A 20,508-nucleotide genomic window follows, 5' to 3' on the forward strand; every position below is an offset into this window, starting at 1 on the left:
ATTTGTGTGACTTGCTTTATTGTGACGCTCTCTTCATTGTGGTGGTCTGGAACCAAACGTGCAATACACCCAAGGTGAGCCTGGCTGTGGTACTTTCCTCCTGGTCATTCTTTGTACCCAGCGCCCTGGTGCCAACTGGACATGAGTCTAGTGACAGGTCTGGAAGAAATGAGAGGTGGTGGGGATCGGCCATCTCAGAAGAGGTCACTACAGGCTCTTAGGCAATGGGAGACTGACCTCCACACACGCAGGAGGAGAGGCTGCCTCTATGAACTAAGGTTGCATAGCAGGATTCAGGGGTCGCTGGTGCTCAGTTTCATCACAATCTGCCCAGGTGTCCGTTCATTCCAATTCTGAGAGTCTTGCTTTTTCCCAATCATTCTAATTTAGATATGAGGTGTTGTGAATTTAATTGCATTCTTAAACTGCATTCACCTGCAAGATTAGACTTTGGGATGGGTTTTCAAAAATCTCTCAATCCTGTGGCTAAAAGAGATGAGGATGTCTTTCCAGGAAGTCAGAGGCACTCTCGTCTTCCCAACCTGGAACTTGTGCTGGGAATTTACAATCCTGAGCTATCATTTCCTTCTCCAAATTCCCCAAAACACTTACATGTCACCAGCCAGACCCACTGTCCGTCTATTCCCCATGGTCACTAAAACATTCTCGGCTGCAGCTTCTCAGTCACTCAAAGCCTTGCCTCTATAGGCACTTGGTCTGGGAGACCCTGAGTGATGATTTAAGTAGTTGCTTTGCCAACATGTGCCATGGATGACAAATCTCCTAATTACCTCTGGCCATGGGGTTGTTAATGCCTTTAAATCTAGTTGAACCAGAAAATCAATTCTAGATTGCTACGCATTTGTTTCTGCTCCCTGGAAACACTTCTAAAAGATGCCAAAAATTCTATCAGACAGTGATTGTTTAGGGAGCAGAGCTAGTATGGATGCTATTGCAGAAATTAGACCTTGTGGCCAGGCATGGTGGCTCATGCCTGTAATCCCGGCACTTTGGGAGGCCGAGGAGGGTGGATCACTTGAGGCCAGGAGTTCGAGACCAGCCTGGCCAAAATGGTGAAACCCCATCTCTACTAAAAATACAAAAAATTAGCCGGGTATGGGGGTACGAGACTGTAGTCGCAGGTACTTGGTAGGCTGAGGCAGGAGAATCGTTTGAACCCTGGAGGCAGAGGTTGCAGTGAGCCAAGATCGTGACACTGCACTGTAGCCTGGGTGACAGAGCAAGACTCCATTTAAGAAAGAAAAAAGGAAGGAAGGAAGGAAGGGGAAAGAGAGAGAAAGGAAGGAGAAAGAGAAAGAAAAAGGAAGGAAGGAAGGAAAGAAAAAGAAAGGAAGAAAGAAAGAAAGAAAAAAGAAAAAGAAAGAAAGAGAGAAGAGAGAGAGAAAGAGAGAGAAAAAGGAAAGAAAGAGAAAGAAAAAAAGAAAGAAAAAATTAGACCTTGCACCATAGTGAGAGGGGTTGGAAAAGGGAAGGTACAGATGGGCAGAAGGTCACCAGCCACCTGTTGTCCACACAGGTGGACAAGTCAGGGCTTTCAGGAAAACCCCTGAAGCCAAGCATATCCAGCCATAGATGTGAGAACAAGCCAGAGGGGTTTTTAGGGAGGGTCTGGGAGAAGCCATTGCCTCTGAGATGGGCCTGGGGCTGCAGGTGGTCAGTGGGGCTGGCAGGAAGAAGAGTGTGGGTGAAGAAGAAAGACTGAAAATAAACCGGAACCCACTGGGCACGTCTGCAGAACCCTGTCATCAATCAGAGACTTTCAGAAAGTAACGGCTACTACACCCCATCTGCTGCTCAAGTCCTGCAAATTATCTTCTTGGCCAAACTTCACGGATAAAGGAATTTTATTCACAGCAATCATTTTCAGCACACTGGGTGTAGAATTCTGCAGGAATTGCTCCACGGTTCTCTCACTCCCAAAATTGCTATTGAGAAGTTAAAAGATATTCTTTTCCCCCATCTTTTGTATACAGCTCCCCCTCCCCATCCCCCACCTTCATTTCTCTGTCCCTAAGCATCATGAAATGTCACGGTCATCTGTTTGGTCTTGGTTTATTTTCATCCGTTTTTCTGGACAATCAGTGGTCCTGCAAGTAGAAAATGTTTTCATCGTTTCCTTGATAAATGCTTCCCTCTGCCTTTCTGTTCTCTCCCTGTGGAACTTCTGGGCTTTCCCCTCATTTTCTTACCTTTTCTCTTCTATTTTCTCTGTGTCTTTTTTTTTTTTTTTAGACAGTGTCTCGCTCTGTCACCAGGCTGGAGTGCAGTGGCGCAATCTCGGCTCACTGCAACCTCTGCCTCCCAGGTTCAAGCTATTCTCCTGCCTCAGTCTCCCAAGTAGCTGGAACTACAGGCAGGCACCACCATGCCTAGCTAATTTTTGTATTTTTAGAAGAGATGGGGTTTCACCATGTTGGCCAGGATGGTCTCGATCTCTTGATCTCATGATCGGCCCGCCTCGGCCTCCCAAAGTGCTGGGATTATAGGTCTGAGCCACCGCGGCTGGCCCTCTGTGTCTTTTTTGTTCTGCTTTCTACCATAGTGGATTGTATTTAGTTTCCAGCTTTTCTACTGAGTTTTTCATTTCTGCTGTAATATTTTTATTTTCTAAGCACTCCTGTTCTGTTTTATGGCTGCTTGTTCTGATAGAAGGATGTCTTATTCCTGTGAGGAGATCAGTGATGGTATTTTTAACTTTTTCTTCTCTTTCCATAGTGTCATTTCCTTCAAGTTGCTTCTTGCTGATAGTTTATTTTGGTCACACCTTTCATCAGGTGACCGTGGGTTGTTGATCATATTTGACTGTGCAGTTCTAGCACAGCTGGTTTCGAGTGGCTGCTCTCAGCCACGAAGGTACGGCACTTGCCCTGCTGCCGTTAATAATTATAAAACTGGAGGGGAGGAATAGATGAAATATTGTTTTCAGATCTTCAACATTCAAAACTCAATTACTGTCATTCATTACAAGATGAATCAAGATTCACAAAATAAAGGTGACAACCCATATGACCAGCTCCACAGATGCAGAAAAAGCATTTGATAAAATTCAACGGTCATTTGTCAGAAAAAACTCTTAGCAAACTAGGAATGAAAAGATACTTCCGCAACCTGATGAAAGGTATGTACAAACAAAGCTCAACAAAATTCCACAGTTAGCATCACACATCACCATGAAGAATAAATGCTTCCTCCCGAAGATTCAAAGCAAGGCAGGGATGTGAGCTTTCTCTTCAACATTAGACTGGAGGGCCTGCCCAGGGAAACTCAGCAGGAAAAAAAAATGTTTAAGCTTACAAAATGGAAAGAAAGAGATAGACCTGTCTTTATTCACAGATAATATTATATATGTTGGAAATGCTAAGGGATCTTTTAACTGCTTTACTAGAAAGCAAATTTAACAAGGTCACAGGATAAAAAGGCAATAGAGAAAGACAAATTTCTATACACTGTAATGACTGATATTAAAAGTGATACCTTTGCAATACCATAAAAAACATCAAATACTTAGGAATACATTTAATAAAATACATGTAAAGCCTCTACACTAAAGGCTATAAAATAATGTGTACAGGCCAGGCACAGTGGCTCATGCCTCTAATACTAATACTTTGGGAGGCGAGGCGGGAGGATCACCTGAGGTCAGGAGTTTGAGACCAGCCTGGCCGACATGATGAAACCCCGTCTCTACTAATAAAAAAATACAAAAATTAGCCAGGTGTGGTGGTGGGTGCCTGTAATCCCAGCTACCCAGGAGGCTGAGGTAGGAGAATAGCTGAAACCCGGGAGGTGGAGGCTGCAGTGAGCAGAGATCATGCCACTGCACTCCAGCCTGGGAGCCAGGCTCCATCTCTAATGATAATAATAATAATAATAGTAATGTGTACTGAGATAAAATAAAGACGAAATAAGCAAACGGGGAGATATACCATGATCATTGACTGGAAGATTCAATATTTATAAGATAGCAATTTGCCCCAAATTTATCTAATGATTCAATGCAATCCCAATCAAAATCTCGACAAACCAATCTATAGTGGCAAAAAGCAAATTGGTGATTGCCTGGGGGCCAGGGTGGGTTGGGCATTAAGGAAACAGAAGAGTCAGAGGAAAACTCCTGGGGCTGACGCTCATGTCCATTGTCTTGATTGTGATGATGGCCCACACATGAACACACGCTTCATAACTTACTAAACTGTGTACTTTAAATGTGTGTCATTTATTATATGTCAATTATAGCTCAATGATACTGTTTTTTAAATAATTTAATCTCAGTAGTCATTTTTTTTGTTTTGGTTTGTTTTTTTGTTTTGTTTTGTTTTTTTTCAGACAGTCTCACTCTGTCACCCAAGCTGGAGGGCAGTGGCACAATCTCAGCTCACTGCAACCTCTGTCTCCCGGGCTTAAGCAATCCTCCTGCCTCAGCCTTGTGAGTCACTGGGACTACAGGCACACACCACCACGCCCAGCTAATTTTTTTGTATTTTTGGTAGAGACGGGGTTTCACCATATTGCCCAGGCTGGTCTTGAACTCCTGACCTCAAGTGATCCACCCACCTTGGCCTCCCAAAGTGCTGAGATTACAGGTGTCAGCCACCGCGCCCAGCCCTAGCAGTCATTTTTAAAGTTAAAAGTTGATTCTTTTTTAAAAATAAAGAAAAGAAGTTGAATTGGCTCACAATTCTGCATGGCACCAACATCTGCTTGGCTTCTGTCAAGGACCTCTGGAACTTTGCAGTCATAGCAGAAGGTGAAGGAGAGGCAGGCACCTCACATGGCAAGAGCAGAGCAAAAGAGATGGGGGAGCAGCGACACACACTTTTACTTTTTTTTTTTTAATTTTTTTTTTTTTTTTTGAGATGGAGTCTCACTCTGTTGCCCATGCTGGAGTGCAGTGACACGATCTTTGCTCACTGCAACCTCCGCCTCCTGGGTCCAAGCGATTCTTCTGCCCCAGCCTCCCGAGTAGCTGGGACTACGGGCATGTGCCACCATGCTCAGCTAATTTTTGTATTTTTTTTTTAGTAGAGACAGGGTTTCACCATATTGGCCAAGCTGATCTCGAACTCTTGACCTCGTGATTCACCCGCCTCGGCCTCCCAAAGTGCTGGGATTACAGGCGTGAGCCACCACGCCAGGCCGCGACACACACTTTTAAACAAGCAGGTCTCATGAGTACGCACTCACTACGCGGAGAACAGCACCAAGCCATAAGGGATCCACCCCCATGATCCAATCACCTCCCATCAGGCCCTGCCTGCAACATTGAAGGTAATCAACGTGAGATTTGAGTGGGGACAAATATCCAAACTACATCATTCTGCCCCTGGCCCCCCCAAATCTCATGTCCTTCTCACATTGCAAAATACAATCATACCTTCCCAATAATAGTCCCCTGAAATCTTAACTTATTCCAGCATTAACTCAAAAGCCCCACGTCTGGTCTAAAGTCTCACCTGAGACCTACTCCTCAGTACAGTTTCTGTGTTAGACCACTCATGCATTGCTATAAAGAAATACATGAGACTGAATAATTCATAAAGAAAAGATAATTAATTGGCTCATGGTTCTGCAGACTGTACAACCACGGCTTCAACATCTGCTTGGCTTCTGTGAGGGCCTCTGGAATCTTACAAGCATCACAGTTGATTCCAAAACGTATGCAGAAATTGGAAAACCTTGAATAGCCAAAAAAAAAAAAAAGTCTTCAAAAAGAAAAATAAGGTTGGAGGACTTTTATGACATAATTTCAAGACTTGCTATAAAGTTATGATAGTGAAGACAGTACAATAATGGCATAAACATAGACAAATAAAAGCACTAGAACAGAATAGAGGCCGGAAGGAAACTCACATTTATACGGTCAATTGATTTCTTTTTACCTTAGGTGCTAAAGCAAGTTAGGGAAAAGAAAAAACTTTTTAACAAATGGTACCCAAACAACTGACTATACCTACATCTATAACCCTGAGGGGTTACCCTCCATTCTTTAGCTGAGTACTGATCAGCACATGCGTGTGAGGAAGTGACCTCAGATTAGAAAAAGAAACACTGGAACAAAGCTTAAAATCAAGCCTCAGAAGGATCCAACTGTTTCCAAGTAACTGATTTAATGCCCAGAAAATTTTGTAAAAAATATTTAAAGGAATACAGGCAAAATTAATTAATTAAACCACACCCAACAACCAGAGCTCACAATTTCTTGTACCTAATCAAAAATCACCATCTATGCAAAGAGGTAGAAAAAGACAGGTCATAATATGGGGAAAAATCAGTCAGTAGAAACAGACCCAGAAATGACATCGATGATAGAATTATTAGACGAAGATACTAAAACAACTCTAAGAAATAGACTCTATTTGTTCAAGAAAATGAGGCAAGTGTGCACCTGATAAGAACAGACTGAAAGAGTTTTTTAAAAGACCCAAGTCAGATTTTAAGAGATGAAAAACACACAACAAATTAGACAACACAGAAGAAAAGTTAGGTGAATATGGATACATAAGACTAAGAAGCTATCAAAAAACACAGGAAAAAAGTGAAATATAATGAACAAAGCATCAAATGACCTATATGCATGTCACTGGAATCTCAGAAAAGAAAAGCAATGGGGAAGAGGGATGGACACCCAAAAAAAAGTCTGGAAAAATAGTGGTTATATTTTTTCAAATTTAATGAAAACTATCAGTCCACAGGTCCAAACATCTCAATGAACTCAAGCATAAGAAACATGAAGAAAACCACACCAAGGTGCCTCATCATCAAATTTCTGGAAACAGATGTTAAAGGAAAGCATTAAAAGCAGCAAGAGAGCAAAAAAAGACACATCACACACAGAAGAACAAAGACAAAGTTTACAGAAAGCTTTTTAGAAGAAACAATAGAGGTCAGAAGATGGGTGACATCATCACTTTGAAGTATTGACAGAGAATTAACTGTCAAGTTTGAACTCTATATAGAGATAATATATTTTTAATGAAGACAAGGTAAAGATTTAATTTAACGTAAGGAGCGGAGAGATTTGATCCCAAGCAGATCAGCACTACAAGAAATTCTAAAAGACCTCCTTTGGGCAGAAGGAAAATGATGCACATACTAAGCAGAAACCTGAATAAACATGTAGGAACAAAGAGCATCAAAAATGGTGATCAGGCCGGGCACGGTGGCTCACACCTGTAATCCAGCACTTTGGGAGGCCACGGCGGGAGGATCACTTGAGCCCAGGAGTTTGAGACCAGCCTGAGCAACAAAGGAAGACCCTGTCTTTACAAAAAAACTACACAAATTAACTGGGTGTGGTGGCATGTATCTGTAGTCCCAGCTACTCAGGAGGCTGAGGTAGGAGGATCACTTGAGCCTGGGGAGGTTGAGGTTGCAGTGAGCCAAGGTCGCACCATTGCACTCCAGCCTGGGCAACAGTGAGACCCTGTCTCAGAAACAAAACAAAACAAAAATGGTAATCATGTCAGTAAATGTAAAAGACATTTTTAAAATTGTTTATGCCCTTTAAAAGATTATTTCTGTTTCAGGCAAAAATAACAACAATGTATTGTGAGATTTATAATAAATGTAGAAGTAAAATCATGGCGGTACTAGTGGAAAAGCAGAGAGATGTAAAGGGAAGGGCACTGTCGTGGGAGCTTCACACTCCAAGTGAAGGGGTGCAGGAGTCCTCGAATGTAAAATGTGACGAGTTAAAGATGTCTACAATAAATACTAGAGCAACTACTTTTAAAACACAGGATGGGGGGTAGCTAATACACCCATGGAGGAAATAAAGTAGAATTATAAAAATATCCAATTAAGGCAAAAGAAGGAAAGAGAAGCAAAGAACAGATGAGACAAATAGAGGGGGAGAAAGCAAAGTAAAAGATTTAAATTCAGTTGTAACTATATCACCTTCAAGGTAAGCAGTCCAGACACTCTAATTTAAAGGTAAAGATTGTGAGACTGATGTCAGGTCCCTTTTTTTTTTTTTTTTTTTTTTTTTTTTGAGACGGAGTCTCGCTCTGTCGCCAGGCTGGAGTGTGCAGTGGTGCAATCTTGGCTCACTGCAACCTCCGCCTCCCAGGTTCAAGCAATTCTCCTGCCTCAGCCGCCTGAGTAGCTAGGGTTACAGAAGTCCACCACCAAGCTCAGCTAATTTTTTGTATTTTAATAGAGACAGGGTTTCACCATGTCGCCCAGGCTGGTCTCAAACTCCTGATCTCAGGTGATCTGCCAGCCTTGGCCTCCCAAAGTGCTAGGATTACAGACATGAGCCACCATGCCTGGCTAAGATTTTTTTTTTTTTAAGCTAAGACTCTATACACTGATTACAGAAAGTCAATATTAAACATAAAGATACATATAGGTTAAAAGTAAAAAGGTGGAAAAAGGCTGGGCGTGCTGGCTCATGCCTGTAATCCCAGCACTTTGGGGGGCCGAGGTGGGCAAATCACCTGAGGTCGGGAATTTAAGACCAGCCTGGCCAACATGGTGAAACCCCGTCTCTACTAAAACTACAAAAAATTAGCCATGGTGGCGCATGCCTGTAATCCCAGCTACTCAGGAGGCTGAGACAGGAGAATTGCTTGAACCCGGGAGGCAGAGGTTGCAGTGAGTTGACATCGCACCAATGCACTCCAGCCTGGGTGACAAGAGTGAAACTCCATCTCAAAAAGTAAAAAATAAATAAATAAAGATGGAAAAAGATATGCCATCTTAAGATTAACCTCAAAAAAAGTCAAAGTGTGGATATTAATATTGGAAAGGTAGAGTTTAGAGAAAATAATATTACCAATAATACAGAAGGTCATTGAATGATGAAAGGGTCCCTGCATCAAGAGACAAATAATTCTAAAAGTTTATGCACTTGTTAACAGAAATTCAAAATGCATACAGCAAAACTGACAGAACAGAACTGAAAGAAGAAATAGACATATCTAGAGTTATAACTGGAGATTTCAATACCCCTGTTTAATAATATAACGATGAGATAGAAAATCAGTAGTATATAAAAGATTTGAACATTATCAACCACATAACCTAATCAACATATAAAGCACTCCACCCCACAATAGCAGAAAGCACACTATTTTCAAGTGCACAAAACGTTTACCAAGATAGACGATTTCCTGGGCCCTAAAACCAGTCTCAAAAAGTTGGAATGGGTTTAAATCATATAAAGTATGTTCTCTGACCACAATTGGGCTAAGTTAGAAATCAATAATGGAGAGATGCCTGAAAAATGCCCAAATATTTTGAAACTAAAAAATACATTTCTAAATAATTCACTGTTTAAAGAATAAATCACAAGTGAAATGATCATTTTTAACTAAATGAAAATGAAAACTTCACATACCAAAATATGTGGGATACAGCCAATGCAGTGCATAGAGGGAAATTTTGTTATTAGTAAATGCTTCTATTAGAAAAGAATAAAGTTTTCAGATTGACTTAAACTTGCACCTTAAGAAATCCGACAAAGGAGAGCTAAGTAGGCAGAAAAAAGGGAATGATGAAAAGCAGAAATTAATGAAATGGAAAACAGGAGAAAAACAAAGAAAATAAATAGAAACAAATGTTTGTTCTTTTAAGTAAGTTGTTAAAATTAATACACCTGTAGCCAGACTAATCATGACCAAAAGAGAGCAGACACAAGTTTTCAGCATCGTGAATGAAAGAGGAGATACCACTACAGACCCTATAGACATTAAAAGGCTAATATGAACAATGTGATGCCAATACGTCACACAACTTACATGAACTTGACAAATTCCTTGAAAATGTTTGCACTACCGAATCTCACTCAAGAAGAAATAGACAACCTAAATAACTTTACACCTAGCAAAGAAATTTAATCTGTAGTAAAAAAAAAAAAAAAAAAAAAAAACTTCCAACAAAGAAAACTCCAGGTCCAAATGGCTTTGCTTGTGAATTCTACCAAACATATAAAGAAGAAATAATGCCAGTTCTATACAAACTCTTTCATAAAACTGAAAATGCTGGAACACACCTCAATTCATTCTGTAAGGCCAGCAATATCCTGATATTAAAACTAGTCAAAAATATTACAAGAAAAAAGAAACTACAGGCCAACATCTCTCACAAAAGTTCTTAAACAAATTTTAGCATATCAAATTTAAATTCACACACACACACACATACACAGAGACAGACAGACAGATAGAAATAATAATGCACCTTGTTAGCATGGGGCTTACCCAAGGAGGGCAAGCTTGGTTTAACATCTGAAAATCAGTCAATGTAATTCACCATCTTAAAAGACTAAATAAGGAAAACATTAGATAGAAGAAATAAGACCTGGTGTCCAACAGATGAGTAGGATGATTATAGTTAATATTAATTGATTATACGTTTCAAAATAGCTAGAAGGGAGTAATGTGAATGTTCCTAGTGTAAAGATAAATATCCATCCATTGCAATTGCAATTACCCTGATTTGATTATGTAAATATATCAAATTATCACGTGTACCTCGAAAATATGCACAGCTATTATTTATCAATTAATTAATTAGTTAAAAATATTTTCAAAGAACAATAAAATCCTCTCAATAGATACAGAAAAGACATTTGACCAAATCCAACATCCATTCCTGATTCTCCTTTTTTAAACTCAGCAAACTAGAAATAGAAGATTACTTTCTCAACCTGAAAAATGGCATCTAAGGAAAACCCACGGTTAATATCGTAGTCAATGATGAAAAGCTAAATGCTTCCTCCTTCCTCCCCAAATCAGAAATGAGGCAAGTATGCCTATTCTTACCACTTGTACTTAACATTGTATTGGAGGTGCTTACCAGTGTGTTGGGGCACAAAAAATGAAATAAAGGCATCCAGGTCGGAAAGGATGTACTAAAACTGCCTTTATTCATAGGCAACATGACTGTTTCTGTAGAAAATCTAAACAAATCTACAAAAACCCACAAGAACTAATAAGTGAGTTTGGCAAGGTTTCAGGATACAAAATCTATATATAAAAATTAATTGATTTCTATATACCAGCAATGAACCATCAGAAATTGCAATTTTAGAAAATAACCATTTAACATAGCATAACATGAACTATTTGGATATAAACAAGAACTGTTCACTGGAAACTATGGAACATTGGCAAGAGAAATTAAAGACCTAAATAAATAAGGTGATACAATGTGTTCGTGGAGTGAGAGACTCGGCATTGTTGTGATGGTTACTATTACATGTCAACTTGACTGGGCCAAGGGATGCCCAGGTAGCTGGTAAAACATGATTTCTGGGTGTATCTGGGAGGGTGTTTCTGAAAGAGATTAGAATTTAAATCAGTAGACAGAGTAAAGACATCCACCCTTATAAATGTGGGTGGGCAAAAATGCAGAGGAAGGATGAATTCTCTATCTCTCTCTTTCTCTTTATTTCTCTCTCTCTCTCTCTCTCTCTCTCTCTCTCTCCTTGAGTTGGAACATCCATCTTCTTCTACCCCTGGACACTAGAGCTCCTAGTTCTTGGGCCATCAGACACTGGAACAGACACCAGCATTCTTCTGCCCCTACCCAGTACTCAGGCCTTCAGACTAAATGACAGCACCTGCACTCTTGCATCTCCAAGTTGCAGGCTGCACATCATGGGACTTCTTGGCCTTCATGATTACGTGAGCCAATCCCTACAATAAATCCTCTCTCATATCCATCTGACTAGATATATACAGATAGAGAGATATACTATCGGTTCTGTTTCTCTGGAAACAGAAGAATCCTGAGAAAACTCAAACTAATGTAATTGCTAGGATGTCAATTCTCCCCAAATTCATCTATAGATGTAACACAATCCCAATTAAAATCCCAGCAGGCTTTTCTGGTAGAATTTGACAAGCCGATTCTAAAATTTGAAAATGCAAACAACTCAGAATAACCAGAACCATTTTGAAAAAGAAGAACAAAGTTGGAGGATTTACACACTTAGTTTCAAGACTTCTTATAAAGCTACAGTAATCAAGACTGTGGAATTTGCATAAAGATGGACATAGCGATCAATAGAAGAGAAAACAGACTGTAGAAATAGACCCACACATATATAGTCAATTGATTTTCAACAAATGTTTAAATAAACTTTTTTCAACAAAAAGTGCTGAAATGATTTCACAGCCGTATGTTTTTTAAAAATGAACCTTGAAACTTCACATTATATACAAAAAGTCACTTGAAATGCATCCTAGACCTAAGTGTAAAAGCTAAAGACATAAAACTTTTTCAAGATATAGAAGAAAATCTTTGCAACTTCAAGTTTGGCAAAATATCTTACAAAAACCACTAATTATTAAAAGAAAAATTGGATATACTGAACTGCATCAAACTTATAGGTGTTTGTTCTTTAAAACACACTGTTCCAAAAATGAAAAGGAAAGTCACACACTAGAAGAAAATATATACAAAATATGCATCGGACAAAGGGCTTGTATCTAGAATTATGTAAAGAACTCTTGGTGGGCAAAACCCAAGTCCTGTCCTCTCTCCCTCCTCCCCGGACAGCTTGAGCTTCACCACTTGCTCCACATTCTCCACCAACTACCGGTCGCTGGGCCCTGCCCAGGCCCCCAGCTACGGCGCCGGCCGGTCAGCAGTGTGGCCAGCGTCTATGCAGGCACCGGGAACTCTGGTTCCAGGATCTCCGTGTCCTGCTCCACGAGCTTCCGGGGCAGCACGGAGTCCGGAGGCCTGGCCGCGGGGATGACTGGGGTCTGGCAGGAATGGGAGGCATCCAGAACGAGGAGACCAATGCAAAGCCTGAACGACTGCTGGCCTCCTACCCGGACAGAGTGAGGCACCTGGAGACCAAGAACCGGAAGCTGGAGAGCAAAATCTGGGAGCATCTGGAGAAGAAGGGACCCCAGGTCAGAGACTGGGGCCATTACTTCAAGACCATCAAGGACCAGAGGGCTCAGAGCTTGGCAATTACTGTGGACAATGCCTGCATTGTTCTGCAGATCAACAATACCCGTCTTGCTGCTGATGACTTTAGAGTCAAATATGAGACAGAGCTGGCCATGTGCCAGTCTGTGGAGAGCAACATCCATGGACTCCGCAAGGTCACTGATGACACCAATGTCACTCGGCTGCAGCTGGAGACAGAGATCAAGGCTCTCAAGGAGGAGCTGCTCTTCATGAAGAAGAACCACGAAGAGGAAGTAAAAGGCCTACAAGCCCAGATTGCTAGCTCTGGGTTGACCATGGAGGTAGATCCCCAGATCTCAGGACCTCGCCAAGATCATGGCAGCCATCCGGGCCCAATATGACGAGCTGGCTTGGAAGAACGGAGAGGAGCTGGACAAGTACTTGTCTCAGCAGATTGAGGACAGCACCACAGTGGTCACCACGCAGTCTGCCAAGGCTGGAGCTGCTGAGATGACACTCACAGAGCTGAGATGTACAGTCCAGTCCTTGGAGATCAACCTGGACTCCATGAGAAATCTGAAAGCCAGTTTGGAGAACAGCCTGAGGGAGGTGAAGGCCTGCTACACCTTGCAGATGGAGCAGCTCAACGGGATCCTGCTGCACCTGGGGTCAGAGCTGGCACAGACCCGGGCAGAGGGACAGTGCCAGGCCCAGGAGTATGAGGCCCTGCTGAACATCAAGGTCAAGCTGGAGGCTGAGATCGCCACCTACTGCCACCTGCTGGAAGATGGCGAGGACTTCAGTCTTGGAGATGCCCTGGACAGCAGCAACTCCATGCAAACCATTCCAAAGACCACGACCCACCAGAGAGTGGATGGCAAAGTGGTGTCTGAGACCAACGACACCAAAGTTCTGAGACATTAAGGCAGCAGAAGCAGGGTACCCTTTAGAGAGCAGGAGGCCAATAAAAAGTTCAGAGGTTAAAAAAAATAAAAGAACTCTTACAACTCAATAATTTTAAAAATCCGGCTGGGCGGGGTGGCTCACGCCTGTAATCCCAGCACTTTGGGAGCCTGAGGAGGGCGGATCACCTGAGGTCAGGAGTTCTAGACCAGCCTGGCCAACATAGTGAAATCCCCTCTGTACTAAAAATACAAAAATCTAGCTGGGCGTGGTGGTGCATGCTTGTAATCCCAGGTATTCAGGAGGCTGAGGCAGAAGAATTACTTGAACCTGGGAGGTGGGGCTTGCAGTGAGCAAAGATCACGGCATTGCACTCCAGCCTGGGTGACAAGAGCAAAACTCTGTCTGGAAAAAAAAAAAAAAAAACATTAAAAATTCCCAAAAATGGGCCGAAGATTTAAACAAACACTTCACCAAAAAAGATACATAAATGGCAAATAAGTACATAAAAATGATCTTCAACACCATTAGTCATTGGGGGAGGGGAGTACACATTTTAGTCACAGCAAGATACCACTACATATCCACCAGAATGGCTAAAATTTAAAGATCCTAACAAGTGTTGACAAAGATACGGAGCAACTAGAATGCATACATTGTTGGTAAGAATGTGAAATGGTACAATCGCTTTAAAAATCAATATGGCAATTTCCCGTAAAGTTAAACAAAATTGCTGTGACCAAACAATTCTATGTCTAGCTATTTATTCAATTAAAAAAAAAAGCAAGCACGTGTCCACATAAAAACTTGTACAAGAATGTTCATAGCACTTTTATTTGTGATAGCCAAGAACTATCAACAACTCAAATGTCCGTCAAGAGGAGAGTGGATAAATATTCCATTCTAAACCATGGAAGATCATTTAACCACAGAAAGGAGCAAACCCCTGAGGCCTGCAACACATGGATGACTCTCAAAAACATTCTACTAGGTGACAAAGCCTGATACAGAAGAGTATGTGCTGTGTGATGTCATCTATATGAACTTCTAGAACAGACAGGGCTCCTCTATGCTGATAGAAATCGGAACAGCACGGCCTGCAGGGGATGGGGAGGACAGGCGATGGAGACGGGGATCAGATGGGAGGGTGACCTGGTGAGAGATTTTCCAGCTGGCAGAAATGTCCTCTACCTTGAGGGAGGCGTGTGACATGGGAGTAAGTTTGCCAAAATTCATCAAACTGTGCTAAGATCTGTGCACTTCACTGAATATAAACGTCATTTAAATGTCTACTTCATTTAAAAAACAAAGAAGCTGATTGGAAGTGCTGAGCCCTTGGGTAGCGTTTTCTGACTGCGGTCTCCACTGCAGGTGATCTGGCGGATTGCTTCCCCGGGGGGTCACTGGGGGTCAGAGGGTGAGGATTTCCACTAGGAAGGTCAGTGGAACTGACCCCAACCAAAATGATCCCCTAGCTCCCCCCTGCTGCATGTGAGGCCTGGCTGCCGGTTTTCCGGGGGCTGCAAGGAGAAAGAGGCGGGGGTCTCCAATACTCAGTACATGCCCTGCTTTTGGAGTGGCATCCCCCAGTCCAGAGGCCTCTGCCAGACCCTTTCTTGAAAATAAATCTTGGGTTTTCTGCCAGGCTCAGGGAGGGGCAATCTCCCAGTTGTGTAAGCAGTGGGAGTGGATAGCTGTCTCTGTCTCTGTCCCTCCCGTGAGAGGAAGACTAACTGCTGTTGTTTGAAACAATCCTCCTTCACTCCCCTCCAGAAATATCTGGCATCTCCATCCTCCCAGCCCATTGTTGCTTCTCATCTTTGCATGCTGCTGGCCGGCCATGTTTCAGCTTCTCAAGCTCACCTAGTGGGTTACAGCTCATCCACCAGGTTTCCAGTCTCCAAAATGTTGGTGCTTGGGCCTCCTCCCCTTTTCTCTTTCTGCTTGAGGGTAATGTCCGTAAAGTGATCTTTACCATCATTTTAGTGAGGTTTCAAGAAGAGGCAAATGTACATGTGTGCGTCTGTGCCACCATCTTTGTCAGAAAGTCCAGTCTTTGCACCTTTTATCCTCATGGTTGCAATGTGGCTGCTCCTGCTCTGGGCATCAGATCCACATTCCAGGCAGGAAGAAGGGTGTGTGCCCCTGAGACCATCCCCTTTTATGGGAAATTAAACTGGCAGACTTCCTCTTATGTCCATGGCCACTCCTAGCTGCAAGGGAACCTGGTAACACCTATTTTTAAGGGGGCAAACTTTCACTCCAACAAAACAGGTTCTGTTTAAAGAGGAGAATGGATGGTTACACATCCTGCTTGGGATCCAATCACTGAGCCAGAGGGGAACACCGTGCATGATGGGCTGGTAAGGCGTGGGGGTCAGTACAGCATGACACAGAAGGTGAGCTGGCTCCTTGAGGGAAAAACAAAGTGCTGGCCCCAGAGGCAAGGAAGGGTTGCTGGCGGGCAGAGAGGACGCTGTCCGGAGCCCACAGTAGATTCTCCTTGATCATTCACTCCCAGTTCCCTTCCTGCTCCTAGTTCAGTCCCTGACTCCTCTTCTCAGTGCTGTCACTGTCCCTGTCCTGGGACCAGGGTAGGGGATGGGAGGAGAGGTCTGCACGTTGCTGAGCCTTGTGGAAAGGTGACCGTGGACCTCTGGGAGGATGATCTCATCACTTTCTGAAGGAGGCGTCGAGCTGAGATGCTAACAATAGCCAAGCACGATGCCGGCCTGATTGGAGAGGCTAAAAAAAGCAGCTCATTCCAAAGCCTCATCAGGGAAGAAAAGGGCCACGAAGGCAGGTTTGCAGGGCTTTAGGGAGGAGGGGGAGAGGGATGCAGAGGGATGAACTGAGTGGCCTGAGTCTCAGCACAGCTGTGGCCATGGGCTGCCTCCATGTCCGGGAACACCAGGTCTGCCATGCACCACCCACCTGCCCCCATGTTTGCACAGGGCACCGGGGAAGACCTTCAGCCCTACTGGGCTACCCCTTGAGTACCCTCTCCTCCCACATTGGAAGGTCTTCTGCTTCCTGGAGCTTGGCCTGCCTCGGGAGGAGGAGAAAATGGTCCATGTCCCCAGAGAGCCCATGATGTGCCGGCCTAGGTGAGCACTCTTCGCACCTCGTGCCATGGAACTTTTGCCACAGCCCTACCCACTTTACGGATGAGGAAATGGAGGCTCGGGAGATGAAGCTGGCAGACTTCCTCTGGACATCTGGAGGGACGTCCTGTCAGCAGAGCAGGCTGGACTGGTGAGTTTCCTGCTGCTGGGAGTCCTGGCTAATGTGTTCAGCCCCCACTGACCTCTCTGTGCCCTTGATGTTTTTGAGCCTCATGGTCTGCCTCCCACCAACATCTTCTGTCTCCTCCCCCATGCCCCAGTGGCAGCTGGTGTAGAGGGTGGCAAATGACAACCTCAAGGCCAGAGAGGAGCGTAACATGCCCACAGCCACACAGCCAGTAACAGGCAGAACTAGGGCTGGAACCCACGTCGCCTGCCTTCTGGCTTCTTCCTTATACCATAGCACAGCAGAGACAGCATCAGAGGCGAGGCTGGACGGGCCAGCTAAAGGAGGGTGCTCGGACCCTGCCCCATGGCCAGCAGCACCATGCCTAGCTTTCCGCCATCAGCCTAGAGAGAAATAACGAGGCCCGAACTTATCTGCACTGAAAAGGCAAAGTTACAAATAAAGAATGGCTTCAAGCCCGATGATTGGAAACTTAGCTGCGTTGCCATCTGTCGCAAATGCCACCGCGTTCTTCGTAACCCCCGATGACATTTTCCTCTTCATTTTCAGCTTCACAAAGAGGATGCAGCCCCACCTCCCAGCGGGAGTCAGTTCTGCTCTGAGACGTGAGGCTCAGAATCAGATGAAGACTCCTGCTGCTGCATCTTGAAGATAATGATGCTGTTGCTCCCGGCCGGAACCACAGCAGTAGCGATGAGTGAACAGCCAGCGGGGTGGAGCGGCCACACTGATACAGGTGAGGCTCCAGCACTGCCGCAGCCCAGGGCCAGGCAAAACGGCCTTCCTATCCCCCGGGAGCTGAGGCCTCTGAGATCGGCGCTGGAGGTCGCACAGTGCAGGCAAATCACACGGACCTCAGAGCAGGGTCCCTGGCCGTGAGAAGTCAAAAGACACAGTCTTTAAAATAAGGACAGAAAACTGTATTTAGTGCCACAATAAAGCTGTGTAACAAACTACCCAAAACTTGGAAGCTTCAAATAAGTGTTTATTTGGCTCACAGTTCAGCAGTTTCAGCTGGGCTCTGTGGCGCGATTCTTCTGGTCTTGGCGGGGCTCACCCACGTGTCTGGTGGGCGGCCAGCTGCTGGCAATGAGCCTGAGTGCTCCTCACCCTCTCAGGCTGAGCTGGGTGTGTCCTCGTGGCAATCGCAGAGGTGCAGGAGAGCAAGCAGAGGGTACACAGCCCCCCGAGACTCAGCTCAAGGTGGGCCACAGCCACTTCCGCTTTGTCCTGTTGACCAACATGGATCACAGGGCCAAGCCCAGAGTGAGAGGTGGGCAGGCCAACCCAGCCCCGGTGAAACGGGCAGCTCCAAGGAAGGTGGGAGAGTGGGGCCATCAGTGTGACCTAGCACCAATGCCTGTCCCCAGGGCTATAATCTGGAGGATTAAGTGAATGAAGGGTCATGAAAACACCTTATGAACAAGTGCAGAGGCCTCCCACATCCAGTCACCAGTGGAGGCTGCCTTGGTGAGTCCAGGTGCCATCTCTGCACTGCGTCCCAGCCTTCAGCCTCTGGCCCTCTGGGCCGGCCTTCTCAGAAGAGTCAGGCTGCTCATGCTGAAGCACAATTCTGATCATGCCACGTCCCTGCTTTAAGCTCCCCCACCGCTCCCCACTGCCCTCTGGGCCTCTCTGATTCATCCTGGGCTTGCCTCTTGGGCCTCAATGTCCCCTTTTATCCCCTGCCTCAGGGCAACACCAACAGAATGGGACCTGTGCTCTCTCCTGACCATGGACCTTTGCACAGGCAGCTCCCTTGGCCTGGAACTTTTGCCTCTTATTATTTCTTTCTCTTTTTTTTTTTTTTTTTTTTTTTTTGAGGTGGAGTCTTGCTCTGTCACCAAGGCTGGAGTGCAGTGGTGCCATCTCAGCTCACTGCAACCTCCGCCTCCTGGGTTCAAGTGAGTCTCCTGCCGCCCGCCACCACGCCTGGCTAGTTTTTGTATTTTTAGTAGACATGGGGTTTCACCATGTTGGCCAGGCTGGTCTTGAACTCCTGACCTGAGGTGATCCACTCGCCTCAGCCTCCCAAAGTGCTGGGATGATAGGCGTGAGCCACCAGGCCCGGCCTGCCTCCTATTATTTCTGCACCCATCACTCAGGCCCCTGCAGCCTTCCTTGACCCTCCATCCAGGGCCAGGTGCCTCCTCTTGGCTTCCACCACCCAGGGGCTTCTCCGTGTCCGCCACAGGCCACACTGTGGAACTGCTTACCCTGTCTCTGGAATGCCAGAACATTGTCAGATCCATCTTCAAGCTCCCATTGCCCTGCACAGGGCCTGGCACACAGTTGGTGTCTAATAAATGTTCCCTTCACCTTACCCTATCTGATCTTTGGAGCGCTGGGTGAGGGCAGCATCATGAGGTTGAGAAGCAGGAGAAGGCTTAAAGATGGGCTGATTTATAGATGGGGAAACTGAGGCCCAGAGAAGGAGAGGAGCTTACCTAGGGATACAGAGAAAAGTTATTCATTCATTCATTCACTCAACAAATTTTTATTACACACCTACTGTTTGCTGGGGAACATAGAAAATACAGAAACCCCTGCCCTTGTGAAGCCCACAGTCATCAAATAAGTCAAGAAAAAAGCAAATATAAAATTGCAATTGAGACGTGCTACAAAGAGAATTACTCAGAGCTGGGAAAGCCTTCCTGGCAGAGATTGCCAAGAGCCTGCCCAGTGCCCCTCCTTCCCTCTCCTTAGAAACTGACTCTGCCAACCGGGTGAGGTGACTCATGCCCGTAATCCCAGCACTTTGGGAGGCCAAAGCGGGTGGATCACCCGAGGTCAGGAGTTCAAGGCCACCCTGGCCAACATGGCAAAACCCCGCCTCTACTAAAAATACAAAAAAATTAGCCATGTATGCTGGTGCATGCCTGTAACCCCAGCTACTTGAGAAGCTAAGGCAGGAGAATCCCTTGAACCTGGGAGGCAGAGGTTGCAGTGAGCCGAGATCACTGGGGGTGGGGAGGAAGAGGAGGAGGAGGATGAAGGAGGAGAAAGAGAAGGAGGGAGAGGAGGACCAGTAGCTGAATGGCATGAAGATGACACCACTGCAGGATGGGCCCCAAGGACCACGCCACAGCGGGGGCAGCCGTCATATTGGTGGGCTTCCTGATGGATGGTCCATGTGGGAGGGGGTTGTTATGGTGATAGGGCAGGCTGCTGAGCCGGAAGGGGCTTGTGAAGGGAACTGCAAATCGGAAGAGGACGGAGCCTGCGGTGGGAGCTGGGTTGAGACGCCCATCCTGCCCTCCAGGTCCACAGTGCCCTCCCCAGCCCCTGGGACGTGTAGGGTGCCCCCGCCATAGCGCCACTGCCCATCCCCAGAACTGGGAGAGCTGAGAAGCCCTCTCCCCAAGACAGAGCCCTGCGGTCCCCAGCCACAGGCCCTAGGGAGTTCCAAAAGCCTCCCAGGCAATTTACCAGAGCATGTAGCCAGCTAATAAGGAGGTGACT

At 45.1% G+C, this 20,508-nt stretch overlaps 1 long non-coding RNA gene and 1 pseudogene across 2 annotated transcripts; both read left to right on the forward strand.

Annotated features, from left to right (window-relative positions):
• The first annotated feature begins 12,774 nt into the window (after positions 1–12,774).
• LOC100967521 (keratin, type I cytoskeletal 18-like) lies at positions 12,775–14,870 on the forward strand (annotated as a pseudogene).
• LOC129395076 (uncharacterized) lies at positions 14,869–18,005 on the forward strand. 2 transcript variants are annotated; one of them, XR_008955185.1, is made up of 5 exons: positions 14,869–15,165; positions 15,568–15,701; positions 16,069–16,193; positions 16,816–17,049; positions 17,596–18,005. It is a non-coding gene; the product is annotated as an uncharacterized LOC129395076 (long non-coding RNA). The 2 variants fall into 2 exon arrangements; XR_008622552.1 differs by having other exon boundaries at positions 15,568–17,049.
• Positions 18,006–20,508: the final 2,503 nt, after the last annotated feature.

Source organism: Pan paniscus, chromosome 23 (genome assembly GCF_029289425.2).
Source record: "Pan paniscus chromosome 23, NHGRI_mPanPan1-v2.0_pri, whole genome shotgun sequence".
NCBI lineage: Eukaryota > Metazoa > Chordata > Mammalia > Primates > Hominidae > Pan > Pan paniscus.